Source organism: Lepidothrix coronata, unplaced genomic scaffold (assembly GCF_001604755.1).
Source record: "Lepidothrix coronata isolate B3197 unplaced genomic scaffold, Lepidothrix_coronata-1.0 Scaffold149, whole genome shotgun sequence".
In the NCBI taxonomy this organism is placed as follows: domain Eukaryota; kingdom Metazoa; phylum Chordata; class Aves; order Passeriformes; family Pipridae; genus Lepidothrix; species Lepidothrix coronata.
Window position 1 is genome coordinate 1,143,454 of NW_016690329.1, and position 11,940 is coordinate 1,155,393.

General features: G+C 40.3%; 1 long non-coding RNA gene across 5 annotated transcripts; it reads right to left on the reverse strand.

Moving 5' to 3' along the window:
* Nucleotides 1-1,098: 1,098 nt before the first annotated feature.
* On the reverse strand, nt 1,099-11,868 carry LOC108504000. 5 transcript variants are annotated; one of them, XR_001876958.1, is made up of 7 exons: nt 11,370-11,868; nt 8,684-8,747; nt 8,086-8,147; nt 7,065-7,382; nt 6,057-6,210; nt 4,865-4,994; nt 1,099-3,486 (listed from the first exon to the last, which is right to left on the reverse strand). It is a non-coding gene; the product is annotated as an uncharacterized LOC108504000 (long non-coding RNA). The 5 variants fall into 5 exon arrangements; XR_001876961.1 differs by lacking the exon at nt 8,086-8,147 and having other exon boundaries at nt 7,065-7,170; XR_001876959.1 differs by lacking the exon at nt 8,086-8,147.
* Between the last annotated feature and the right edge of the window lie 72 nt (nt 11,869-11,940).

The window sequence follows — 11,940 nt, forward strand, 5'->3', positions numbered from 1 at the left end:
ACTGCTAATTAAGTTTGCATGAAATGATGACCAAATAAAAGAGAAAACTTAAAAGAAACTGCTGTGAAGTCAGAGAGATATATTCCATCAGCACATTCAGGATCTCTCAACTACCTCATGGCAGCTTCAAAGGATAGAAAACCAGCTTCTAGTTAGAAGGAAAATTTTCAGTTTAAAAATATTATTTCCCTTATGAACACTGGGAATGTTGTTCAAAAAGAATAAGAGTATATGTGTTTAGTTCACTAAAAAAAAAAAAACAACAACAAAAACAAGAATGAAGAAACAAAACTTATTTTTAATCTTACTTCAAAAACACAATGATGGACCAGTTATCCTATCACCAACCATGGCCAACAGCAGGTGTCAGGTATAGTTCAAACCTATACTGGTATTTTCCCACTGTCCAGATAGACAGAACTGGTCTCTGTAGGTGACTTAGAATCACTCAGCCTATATATAGTGCGACTGAAAATAGTGACATGCACATGTTTTGTACCAAGAATAATTTAAATATTAGCTAAACAGATAATTCCTAAATGCCAGATAAGACACATTTTCATTTATTCATCTATATTCATTTATTTTGAATAAGTATTTCAGGAATGCAAAACAAACTTACTCGTTCTTTTGAAAATGCTATATTTTTAAAAAGCAGCAGAGTGGATTAAGAGAAAATAATCCCACCACTGACAAAAGCCAGATGGAAGCAAGAATGCAAAATATTTGTGTTAATAGCATTTTGCTGGAAAATCACAAACCTCTCTACAAAAAGTAAGATATTTGGTGCTCACACATGGAGTCTGTGAGCTGCAAAGGTTAGTGAAGAGAGCAGTGCAACATCACAAAAAGCAACAATGAGGATGGCTGTGCAGGATACTGAGCTGCTCCTCCTGAATGTTCTGTACTTTCTCTTCTCTGTGTTTGCTTACAAGCACATCCCATAAAACTGCCTTTATACCTGAACTAGTCTGAAGTTTCCAACATACAAATTACTTTTGGTTTCAATTTGTCTCCTGAATCCATTATTCTACCATTACTGCTGTTATCCTGCAGGTGTAAACCCAGTTTAGAGTATTCCAGTTACTCCCATCCCCATGCTTTGCTCACATCAAAATTTTATCTGCAAGTTAAATACAGCAGATGGTGTTCCTTTTTTCAATCCAGAAGTAGTTCATGATCATTCACAAAATAGCAAACAGGAACACAACAGTCACTGCTGGAGAACTACTAACTACTGAATGCCATTCTTGTTAACAGCTGCTGTACCTCTTTCACATCAGAAGTTTTTTCCTATGCACACCCAGGAGGAGCTAGTTTATTTAGGGTGAGACACAGGCTTTGCCCTTCCCCTGCCTAAGCACCATACACATTTTGGCACTCAGGTCTCAGTTCAGACTTCGAGCAAAATGTTTTGCATTGGAGAAATAATCTTTTCGAGTCTCAGCTGTACTCCCAAAGTCTGAATGGAAACATGGAAAATTCAGGCTTCTCCGTGGATTTTGGCCGGTGCCTAAGATTTCAGGGTATTTTTACTTCTCTTAAAATTAAATCCATAGTCTTAAGACTCTTGACTACACAAGGTCTGTAGACTCCCCTCAAATTTGCTAAAATTGCAAACAATATTGCGTAGAGAGGACTAAAAGGAATTCACCCAAGTTTTAAGGAAGAAGATCTCTTGCTCGAGCAGTTAGTAATTAGTATTTTCAGGTAGTAATTAGCATTTTATTTCCCTTAAAAATGAAGATGGCACATTCTGGAAAGCAGATCCTCCATTTGCCAGGGGACTGACTTAAAAGCAAAGTTAAGCCTTTAAGCAAAGGGCAAATTATTTCCAACATTCTCTTTACTAATGGTAAGGTCTCCTAAGGAACTAAAAAGCATGGCTAGGAAACATTGACAGACACTTAAGAAAGGGAACTAGAAGACTATGCAGTTCATTCAAAACAAAAATGTCACTATTTTGTTTTCAATTAAGTGATCAACCTAAATCTTACTTAACAGCTGGATATGATTCATTAGGCTCCAGCCACTCCTCTTTTCTATGCCAAAGCACCTTCCAGAGTGTGGGGAGGATGGCTTAGCATCTGACTTCATGTAAACTCATTCAATCTGAGCTGACCCCTGAATCCACAGCCAGGAGCTGGCACAGAGAAAGCAGAGAAAGGGATTTTGAAACAATGTCAGTAGATAAAGTGAACCAATGAACAACGTGGAACAGTATGATCTGATGCAGATTCCCTTATATATACCACAAAAGTACTTTTCCTGAAGCTCAAACACAGGGATGTCCTTTAGCACCTCCTACAGTGACTATTTATTGAGCAGCTATCAGTGTCTACATGATGTATATTTAACCATATATCCTATTGCTGTACATAAATTATAACTTCACCACACTCACGTTCTGAGAGCTAATTTATTAAACACCAGTGTGTAACATAAGGTGCTCAACAGTTAGCTCAGTGGAAAAACTGATCAAATTGTTCCTCTGCTGCTTCTCCCTCAGCCTGCTGCCAGGACACAGGGCAGCTGCCAAGGGGTCACACACTCTTGACACTTGTAGAGAAGTTTAACTGGCATCTATCCCACTGGAGTTCTCTGCTTTAGCAACTCCATGCCTTTAACAGTTTGAACAGAAATCAGGACTTCTAAAGCCAACCAAGACAAAAAACCAAAACAAAACCAAACACACTCCCCCACCTCCAAAAGAAAAAACCACAAAAACAAACCCCCAAAAGACCCCAAACCATATGTTCCATTCATCTCTTGCCTTTTCAATATTGTCAAAAGACAAGACTGTAAACAGTTCTATCTTCACACCATCTTTCTTTGCTGTGTCCACTCTCCCCTTTATTTTTTTATGCATTGCTTTCTTTGCTGCTGGAAAACTCAGCGTCCTCTAGCTTTCAAAATCACAGAGACACAAAAAACTAATTGATTCAAGACAAATTTTTTGTCCTGTCCACAAGAAGAGGAGGTCCTTTCTCATCCCTCTGTACCTAACATTAGCATGTCTCTTAGGAATCTGCCATAAAATATTAAATGTGTTTGAAGGAGAAGCTTCATAGATACTAAAAACTATTTTTCAGTCTGAAGTTATGAAGCAAAATTATTATTACATATGAATCCACAAATAAGAAAGAAAATTAAAGCTTTCATGATTTTGTTTCAAGACTATTCCAATTTAGTTTCAGGTGACTGTGTTTTTGACCAAAGGACATCCTGGGTCAAAGGAGGCTCTGTACTGAATGTCTGTGTAATCTAAAGTGTGACAAAGTAAACATAAAATATATTTATTTCCTTTGGACTTCCAAGGCAGCAAATAGCCCAGCTTACAATTGAAGTGTAGATAGTATATTGCAGAGAAAAATATTTTTGTTGACTTCAGTCCATATCAAACACAGGAGTTTGTCACAGAACTTTCATATTTATTCCATTTTATTTTGGCTTATGCTTCAGTTTCTTCCACAAAGTTGCATAAACCTGTAAGAGACAGCATTGAAATGAAAATGAAATGGAACCAAGAAAAACAAGCAAATAATTCCAACTAGATATTTTTTTCTGGGGAAAGAATTTAGAGGAATAGGTATCTCAGGAAGATCCTCTCTCACAGGAATAACAAGTATGGAAAACCAGGTAAATCAGATTACTTTCACCACAATGTCTAAAGAATTTCAATTGGCATAAACTTACCCAGATGTTCTAAAATAGTACAACCCAAGGTGTTTATTCATAAAAACAAGACATTTTAGTCCAACAGAGAGAAAAACGAGATTTAAGTATAATTTGGAACAGGAGGCCGACTTAGTGTTCATGAACACCAAGGTAACCAAGGTAACCCAAATTAATGCTTCCATCCCACACCATGTTTTCCCTCACCTCCATTTAACTAATAAACTGTATCAAACACCTGGTAAACTCCACCACTTTAGTGACTTCTAAAAGTAGGGGTGTATTACAGTGCTCTGGTCTAGATGGACCTCAAGCATGGTTTGAGGTGAACAACATCAGGTTCTTTCTGCAAGAATACATTTCAAGGACATCATGAATTAAGTCCAGAAGTTCACGCAGCTACTTGTGCTGGGATCTTTCATTGAGATCTGGCATTATTTGAAGACAGCAAAGACATTGCAACTTGCTTGCAAAAATATGGTGCTACCCTTATTAGTTCCTTGGAACACCACCTTCCTTCTAAGCCGTGAAATCAGCTGTTTATCCCTATGAACTCTTACTGTGTCAGTGCCCTTCAAGTACACTGTGTGGATCAGGAATACACTGTGCCAATGGAACATGCAGCCTCCAGAAAAAATGTCCTAATAAAAGCTACAAAACATTAGCAACATGAATAAAGGCAACACAAATCTAAACCCAAAGACAATCTTTGCTCCATCAGCTACCAAGTTCTAGTAAACTTTGGGGAAAGGGTATGTAAAAGATATACTGGATGTGCATACCACTTCTTATCCAGTTAGATAAGATACCACTAATTCTATCCAGTTAGAATTAGTGCCTACGGATTAAGAATGTGAAACAGGCAGCCCTACAACTGAACAGCCATGTCTGGGTTAGGCAGGAGAGAATTTGGAGGGTGTCATGACTAAACAACACTTCACACCACCTTTTACTTGCATGTAAGCTAGGAGATATTCTCCTGTTAATTTACACTTGTCAGTTCATTAGGCTTTAAAATACTTTAAAATAAAAAGCTATTCCATCATGACTGACTTATTTCTACCAGCTACAAGCCTTCAGTTCAGTTTGTTTATATTAGTTTTAGCCTGTTTAAAGCAGCAGCATTTACTCAGAATGCTAAAAACATTGTACCTAAAAAGATACCCCACAACTCTGAAATAAACAGTACCTTTGGACTCACTCTTCCTTCCGACATCTTACTTTCAGTAGAGATCATGGTAACAACCACTTGTCAACAAAACAGTTTTCCTTGCTATGAAACTCAATACAACTGTTCAAAAAATTCCACTCTGCAGCTGCTGCAAGAGAAAAGTCCAAACTTTACCAACAGGCATCTGGACTCAGCACTTGGAAATAATTTGGGAAATGAGTTTTACCTCAACTTGAATAGACTTTCTAAACTAGAGTTTTGTTGGCATTGTTTATGTCAGAGGAGATCTGTAAATAGCAAAGGGTACATACCCTTCAGCATCAGCCCATGTGTGTCAGCCAAATGACATAAATGGCACAGCATCAGTGCAAAATGCAGGAAGAAAGCGGAGGGTACATTTCTCATGAGATATAGGTGTGTGAGAAGAAAAAACAAGTAAATCCTGCTAGTTGCAAAATCAGAAAAGGGAAAGTGGATAATGAATTGACCTATTCTATTACATTACTTGGGCCAAGGCACCCACCAGCTCTGAAGTATCACTCCCTCTGATCTATCTATGAACCCTTGAGGCTCTCTGAGTCCTCTCCCATTAAGATAAACACTTCTCATAAAGAATATTTTTAAATTAATTAATGACACTGCAAAAAAGGAAGAGTCTATGTTTGCTCACTGAATTGCTTCTCAAGAAGTAGTGCAGGCTAATCCTAATGAACTAATGCAAAAAAGTACCATTGTCTCCATCAGTTTCAAGTTTTAGCAATGAGATGTTTTACAAAGACACTAAAAGCTGCACCAAGTCTCTTTGGCCTGCTTCTGCCCAGGCACTGGGAATGCAATCCAGTGGTGGGCTCTGTTCTTGCTGTTTCAACAGGAATAGGATGGGATTTTTAAAATTGGGATGATTATCAATAGTAGGGAATTAACACAAGTCACATGAAAAGAGAACAGTAAAGCTTACAACCTCCTGCTTTGTGGTTGGAAACACTAAGAGAACACTGTTTGCACACCATAATGCATCGTTAAAACTCATTTATATCAGAGGAAAGGCTGTGAACATCTGCTACAGTACAGGCACTAAGTCTCTAAAAGACTCAGAGTCTCTCCTTTTATTCCAGAACCTTTTTGTTACTATTGCAGTACATGCCTTCCACAGCTGAACAAAGCTTGTCTCCCTTTGCTAGTGGTAAGAAAAAAAAATATCTTCACATACCTTATGGAACAGGACACACTGGAGATTCAGCAGCTGCTTGAGGTAAATAAGATCAAGGCTCATTTTATTCCCACTCCTCTCAAACTGTATCCTTGCTTGCTAACAGCCACTCTTTAAAAACCAAGAACTCTGTAATATTAAATATTCTTGTAACCTTCAAAAGAAAAGAGTACATTCAAAATTAGCTATTTTAAATGAAACCGAAAGTATACTACTTAGTGTTTCACAGTTTATCACAGACCAAAGCATACAAAGAAATGAAATTATTTTAAAGGCCAACTTCAGAATCACTATCAAGATTCAAATTGCCATTTATAAGGTTTACCTCTCCTCATTCCCACCATATGCTTAGTCCCTCAATTTAGAAAAGCCTCAAACCAGAACTTCTTTGAAAAAATGATTAAAATATTTACATTTATTTTAAAACAAAAATATTGGCTAAAGTACTTTTATTATGATGCCTTGCACCAGAATGTGTTGATCCATTATGATCTCAGTAAGAAAGAATTATCATTTAAAATGCTATTTTGAAGGTCTAACACTCTAAAGAGAGCATAGTATAGATAATTTCAGATCCCTTCAGATGGTAGGAACCCCTGGGGGTGTAGCAGCAAACTGGCCTCTGGTCCATGCCGGGCAAACCCCCTCCATGGAAGAGATTCTCCCCTTCCGGTCATGAAGATTCTACCACAGGAGAGGCAAACACTCTGGCACTCTGTTGGTCATTCCCACTATCAAACAAGGCATGTTCAGGAAAGAACCCCCTGCTGCATTCCCTAATGCCAGGCAGGTAGCTTAACTCCTGGAATTAGGTGGGAGCTGCCTGCAGGCTGCTCTGTTGCAATGAGCTGGCTGAGTTCACCCTGTGGCCAAGGGGTTTGTGCACCACAACACAAGCCCAAAGGTTGAGCTGCACCCCAGCTCAAGTTAAGTGCACCCTGGATCACTAACTCCTTGATGTGCAATGGCCTTCCAGTCAGGATCACTGCTACAGGTGGTAATACTTACTGAGATGAGCATGTACAGTTTCATTCTCGTTGTATTTTTTCCTTTTGGTGACCCATTGATGCTTTCATAGTGTCATACACAAGATGCCATCACCTGTTGACCAGTCCTAAGGAAACAGAGTGTGTCACACAACGGAGTCCCTCCAGGTGACTGCCTTCCCTTTGCAGTGGATTCAGAAGGAGAACATGAGTGTGCTGTTTATGGCAAGGCTGGGTTGGAGCTGAGAGCTCTAAGGGGCACCACAACTCGACTTTCCTGGGATTATGGATTTCCAACACGGAGTTAATGTTGCAGTCGTTCCTCCAGCACCCTCTAGTGCTGCCGGGAGCAGTGACTCGTTACTATAACAGGAACATGATCCCACTATAAACCAGCCCTCCCCTCTCGGCAGAGCTGCTTTCCCAACTTGAAAACTACTGATGTGCCCCACTGCAGGAGCTTCCCACAACAGCACGTGTCCCTGCCACATACTCAGTTGTCATCTCTGTCATGTTAATTTTTCTTTCACTAAATCGGATGCTAATTTTTGTGTACCACAGAAAGAAAAACAATGTAATTTCCCTTAAAATAAATATATTCCTCAAACTGAAATCAACATGAATTCACTGCCTCTGCTTTAAGCAAGTTTACAAGCAAATCAGTCATCAACTCTTGAGTCGGTCACATCACCTCCTAAATGATGGAGTTATTAAAACAAGCAGCCTTTCTTATTGCAAATTTCCTTACAGAAGACCTCAAGGCATGAATTTCAGGAACCTCTCTGCAGTCCACAAGCTAGTTGAGAAAGACACAAAATGGAAGACCTGTCACTATCAGCAATTTTTTCTATTATTTTGATTTATGATGACAAAAAGCCATTCAAGACCAACAGTGGAGTTTGCAAACACAAGAGATTTTGAAATGTACCAGATACGTTGCCCTCATGCTGAAATGTTACCCAACTGGATCAAAGCCTTGTGCAGGGGACAGCAAGGGAGTTACCCAAGCTCTCTCTGAGCAGTCTTCAGACAATGATACGTACCTGGATATTCTATTAAGGAGCAAGGTTGAGAACAAATAAGGTACAAGGAAGTAAGAAATCAGCTGCAAACAAAGCCGAATGTAAAATGTAATTAGCATTTCAAATCAGATATTTGTCCTATACTGTGCTACTGACTTTATGAATTGCAGTGGTACAGCAGTGTATCACACCCCACCTTGGGGACCGTCATTCTGCTCCCTTGAAGTCAGCACTCTGTTTTTTTCTCTTGACCACTCTTAGACTGTGTGATTTACATGGAACTTCACAAATGTCTGAGCATCTTAAAAAATTAAAAGGCTAAACGCAGTACATAAACCTTTCTAGTAACACTTGTTTAGAAACACTTGTTAAGAAAGAACTTGCCTCTTTCCCTGGAAGGATTTCCTTCTAAATTGATAAGATATTCAAAAGTAATTATATTTTAATCTACAATATTAAAATAAATGTTGCAGAACTACAACTGCATTTTCTCCAACTAGTTTACCTAGAATTATTTACATAGTCACACAGTGAATTCAAAATGCAGAGAAATCATTGGTCAGTACATGAAATATTTGCTTGATTATTTGCAATGCATAAAAAAGGTTGTGAAACTTACTTGTAGTAATTCTTTCAGAAGTCATTGTATTCCTATTGATTAGTTCCTCCATCACTGGAATGCACTGAATCAAGACATGACAAAACACTACTTTGGGAAATACAAAAGCAAATTTCTTTGAACAGACAGACCTATCAACTGTATATACTGAAAGTGTAAATTTAAACTAATAAATCAGAAAATCATACAAAGCCACCACTTCAAACAAATGAAAACAAACAACAAGTTAGATTAGTTTTGCTCCTTATTCACTTGAATACTGTTCTAGGTTGGTGAGAACTCCCAAAATCACAAACACCGAGACACGATGGGTATAAGCAAAGTAATTTTATTCCACTACTCGTGATAGCAATCAGTACACACTGCCCCCTGGATTCCTGAAAAGCCGCTGAGCAGAAGGAGATGGAGCATGGTACTCGGCAGGACGAGCAGGCAGACAGTGCATGTTTCAGGGTGTCCCCCAAATAAAAGCAGTGTGCATCTCATTCTGCTCACTCATCCAACCCAGAACCACCTCTTATACCCCTCACAGTAGTGCCATTTTCCAATTGTAACATCGGCTCACGCGTGGCCAGTGTGTGAACCGAGACCCCAATGGCTTGTGATACCAACTCCGTGCCAACAACGGCTCTGTTGTTTCTCTTCCAAAAGTCAAGCTCCCACCAGTTAATCTAATAATTTGTTCCCCTTTCCAGGGTTCAGTTCCTGTCCTAATCTATTGCTTTTCCTTCCAAGGTTTGCTCCCAACAGTGAAACTACAATATTTTCCCATGCCACATCCACGACCACAACCACGGACCAGCTATGGTAAGGCCTCAGACACAACTCAGGTCCCTGACACAAATACCCCAAACCAGATACTTTCAGTATTTCCTACTACTTCAACCTCCAAAACTGCTACAGGTAAGTTTTGGTTTTTTATACATTTTTGCACCAAACCACAGTTTCCTCGCTTTAAAATACAGGTTATGACACTGAACTAAAAGGCTGAGTACATTATAAAAACAAGAACAAGACTTCTTTTTTTTTTTAAATACACACAGAGGACTTCTAATAAATTTATGGCAATCATTTTAACCTCGAATACAAAAGTCTTTTAAACTCTTTTTGAATGAAATTCTGGGAAAGTACTATCAGTTATTTCATGAAGAGAGACCTGAAAATAAGCTCTGCACATAAACTTACATTCAGTAAATGTGAGATGAGATCTTCAAGATCAGATTTCTTTATTCACATGATAGTAAAGACATTCAAATAAATGAAAAATAAAAAAAAAAGGAGAGAAAGGATTAGAACAGGAATGTATATCATAAGGTAGGAGCATAGATAGATAAAAAAACCCATATGCTGCCAGTACCAGTTACCAGTGCAGAGCACTGTTCCCCCACAACACAGGCACTACCTTTAGCACCAGATTTCTCTGCTTCCAGTAACACAATTAATTCATATTTTCCTTCCCATGCTCAAGCACTAAAACCCAGTAGTGCAGCTACAATTAATGTGATTTCAGTACCAAAAGACCACTTGGTAGTTATTATACACAGGGCTTTTTCAACTGTAGATGCACTGTGTAATTGTTCTATGTAATGCTGCCCAAAAGTTATTAGAAATGCTATTCTAGATATGAAACATTACAGTCAATTAGATTGTGTCACTATACCAGACCTGATATTTACTTTCCTGGTCTGAGGGTATTCTTGAGGTCTACATGGTTCATCAGCTTCTAAACTTATTGCAGACCTCTTAAAATGATAAAACTAAATGTGCATTACGCCAGTATAACAAAAACATATGCATTCAAATGCACAAGGTATTTATCTTTCTCCTTCATCCAGGATAAAGTTCAACACACCAAGTTGCTGTGTTTTAACTAGACTTGACTACATTTAGTGTAGACCTGGACTAAAGAGATAAGAAGCCCTTTCCCATTCACATAATAACATGGATTAAAGGCACTATCTTTTCCTAGAGTCCTTGCTTTTTCCTTCATGACTGAACTCAGGTTTTACTTGGTGTCTGTGGCTCTAAACTTGAACTGTCCCATACAGAGAGAGCACTAGGGTGCATTTGCCTTTGGGTTCTAAAATATTCACCAGAATGAGAGAACAACACAGCTGTTACACTCAACAGCAGTGATGAGGCAGAAATTGTAAATTCTGCTCTCAGCTCCAAAAAGTGAGCACTGTTAAACTGAAAAAAACACCTGAGATTAGCAGCCAAGTTTCTGGGTGCATTGTGCTCTCTCACACCCTATAACCACAATATTCCAATGCTTGTGCTACTCTCCCTGCAGGATCCTCACTTAACCTCCCAATCAGAATTCAGTCAGCAGTGAAAAAAGGGACATAACTTGGTTCACAGCAGGATAATCGCAACTAACCCCCTGGAACGCACCTGTCCCTGTTATTGTGAAGCGGAACTGTTCAAAAATCAATTACAAGCATTCCAGAGAGAGTTTCAACAGCGTAAACAGCAGTCAAAAATACACAGCTGTGCAAGAACTGCAATTACTACTCCAAAGCAGCAGTGAAGGGCCCAGACAGCACAAATCATGGTTTATTCCAGACACCCACATCGCTTCTGACGGCGGTTTTTCTCCAGATACAGGAACACGATGTGCTCAGTACCTCAAACACCGCACAGCTCGTCCAAGTCGGTGAACAAGCCGGGTTTTAACAAAGCTCACCTGTCAGTTTCCTCTGCTTAAACAAGGCAGTCAACGCGTTTTTCCTCTCAGCCCCGCGCAATTCCAGACCCAAGCACAGGACTTTCCGTCGCAGGCGCCTGGGGCCAGCCGGGACCGGGGAGCTGCGGTGGGTGACGGCGGCACCGCCCTCCCGGGCCGGCCCGTGCCTGCCCACCTGTCCCTCCGCCTGGGAATGGCCAGGGAGAGCGGCCGGGGGAAGTTTCTCTCCTGGAAGGAGGTTGTAGCCAGGTGGGGGGTCGGGCTCTTCTCCCAGGCGACCAGTGACAGGACGAGAGCACACACAGCGTCAGGCTGCGCCGGGGAGGTTCAGGTTGGACATCAGGAAGAATTTATTCGCAGAAAGAGTGACTGGGCATTGGGACGGGCTGCCCGGGGAGGTCACTGTCCCTGGAGGTGTTGAAGGAAAGGGTACTCGGCACTCGAACTCGAACGCTCGAGTCCCGTCTGCGCTCCCCGGATCCCTCCCGCGCTCCCGTGAGGCGGCGCGAGGGGGCGCGCGCGCGCGGCCCGCCCTGGGCGCGAGGCGAACGGGGAGCCAATAGAGAGAAGC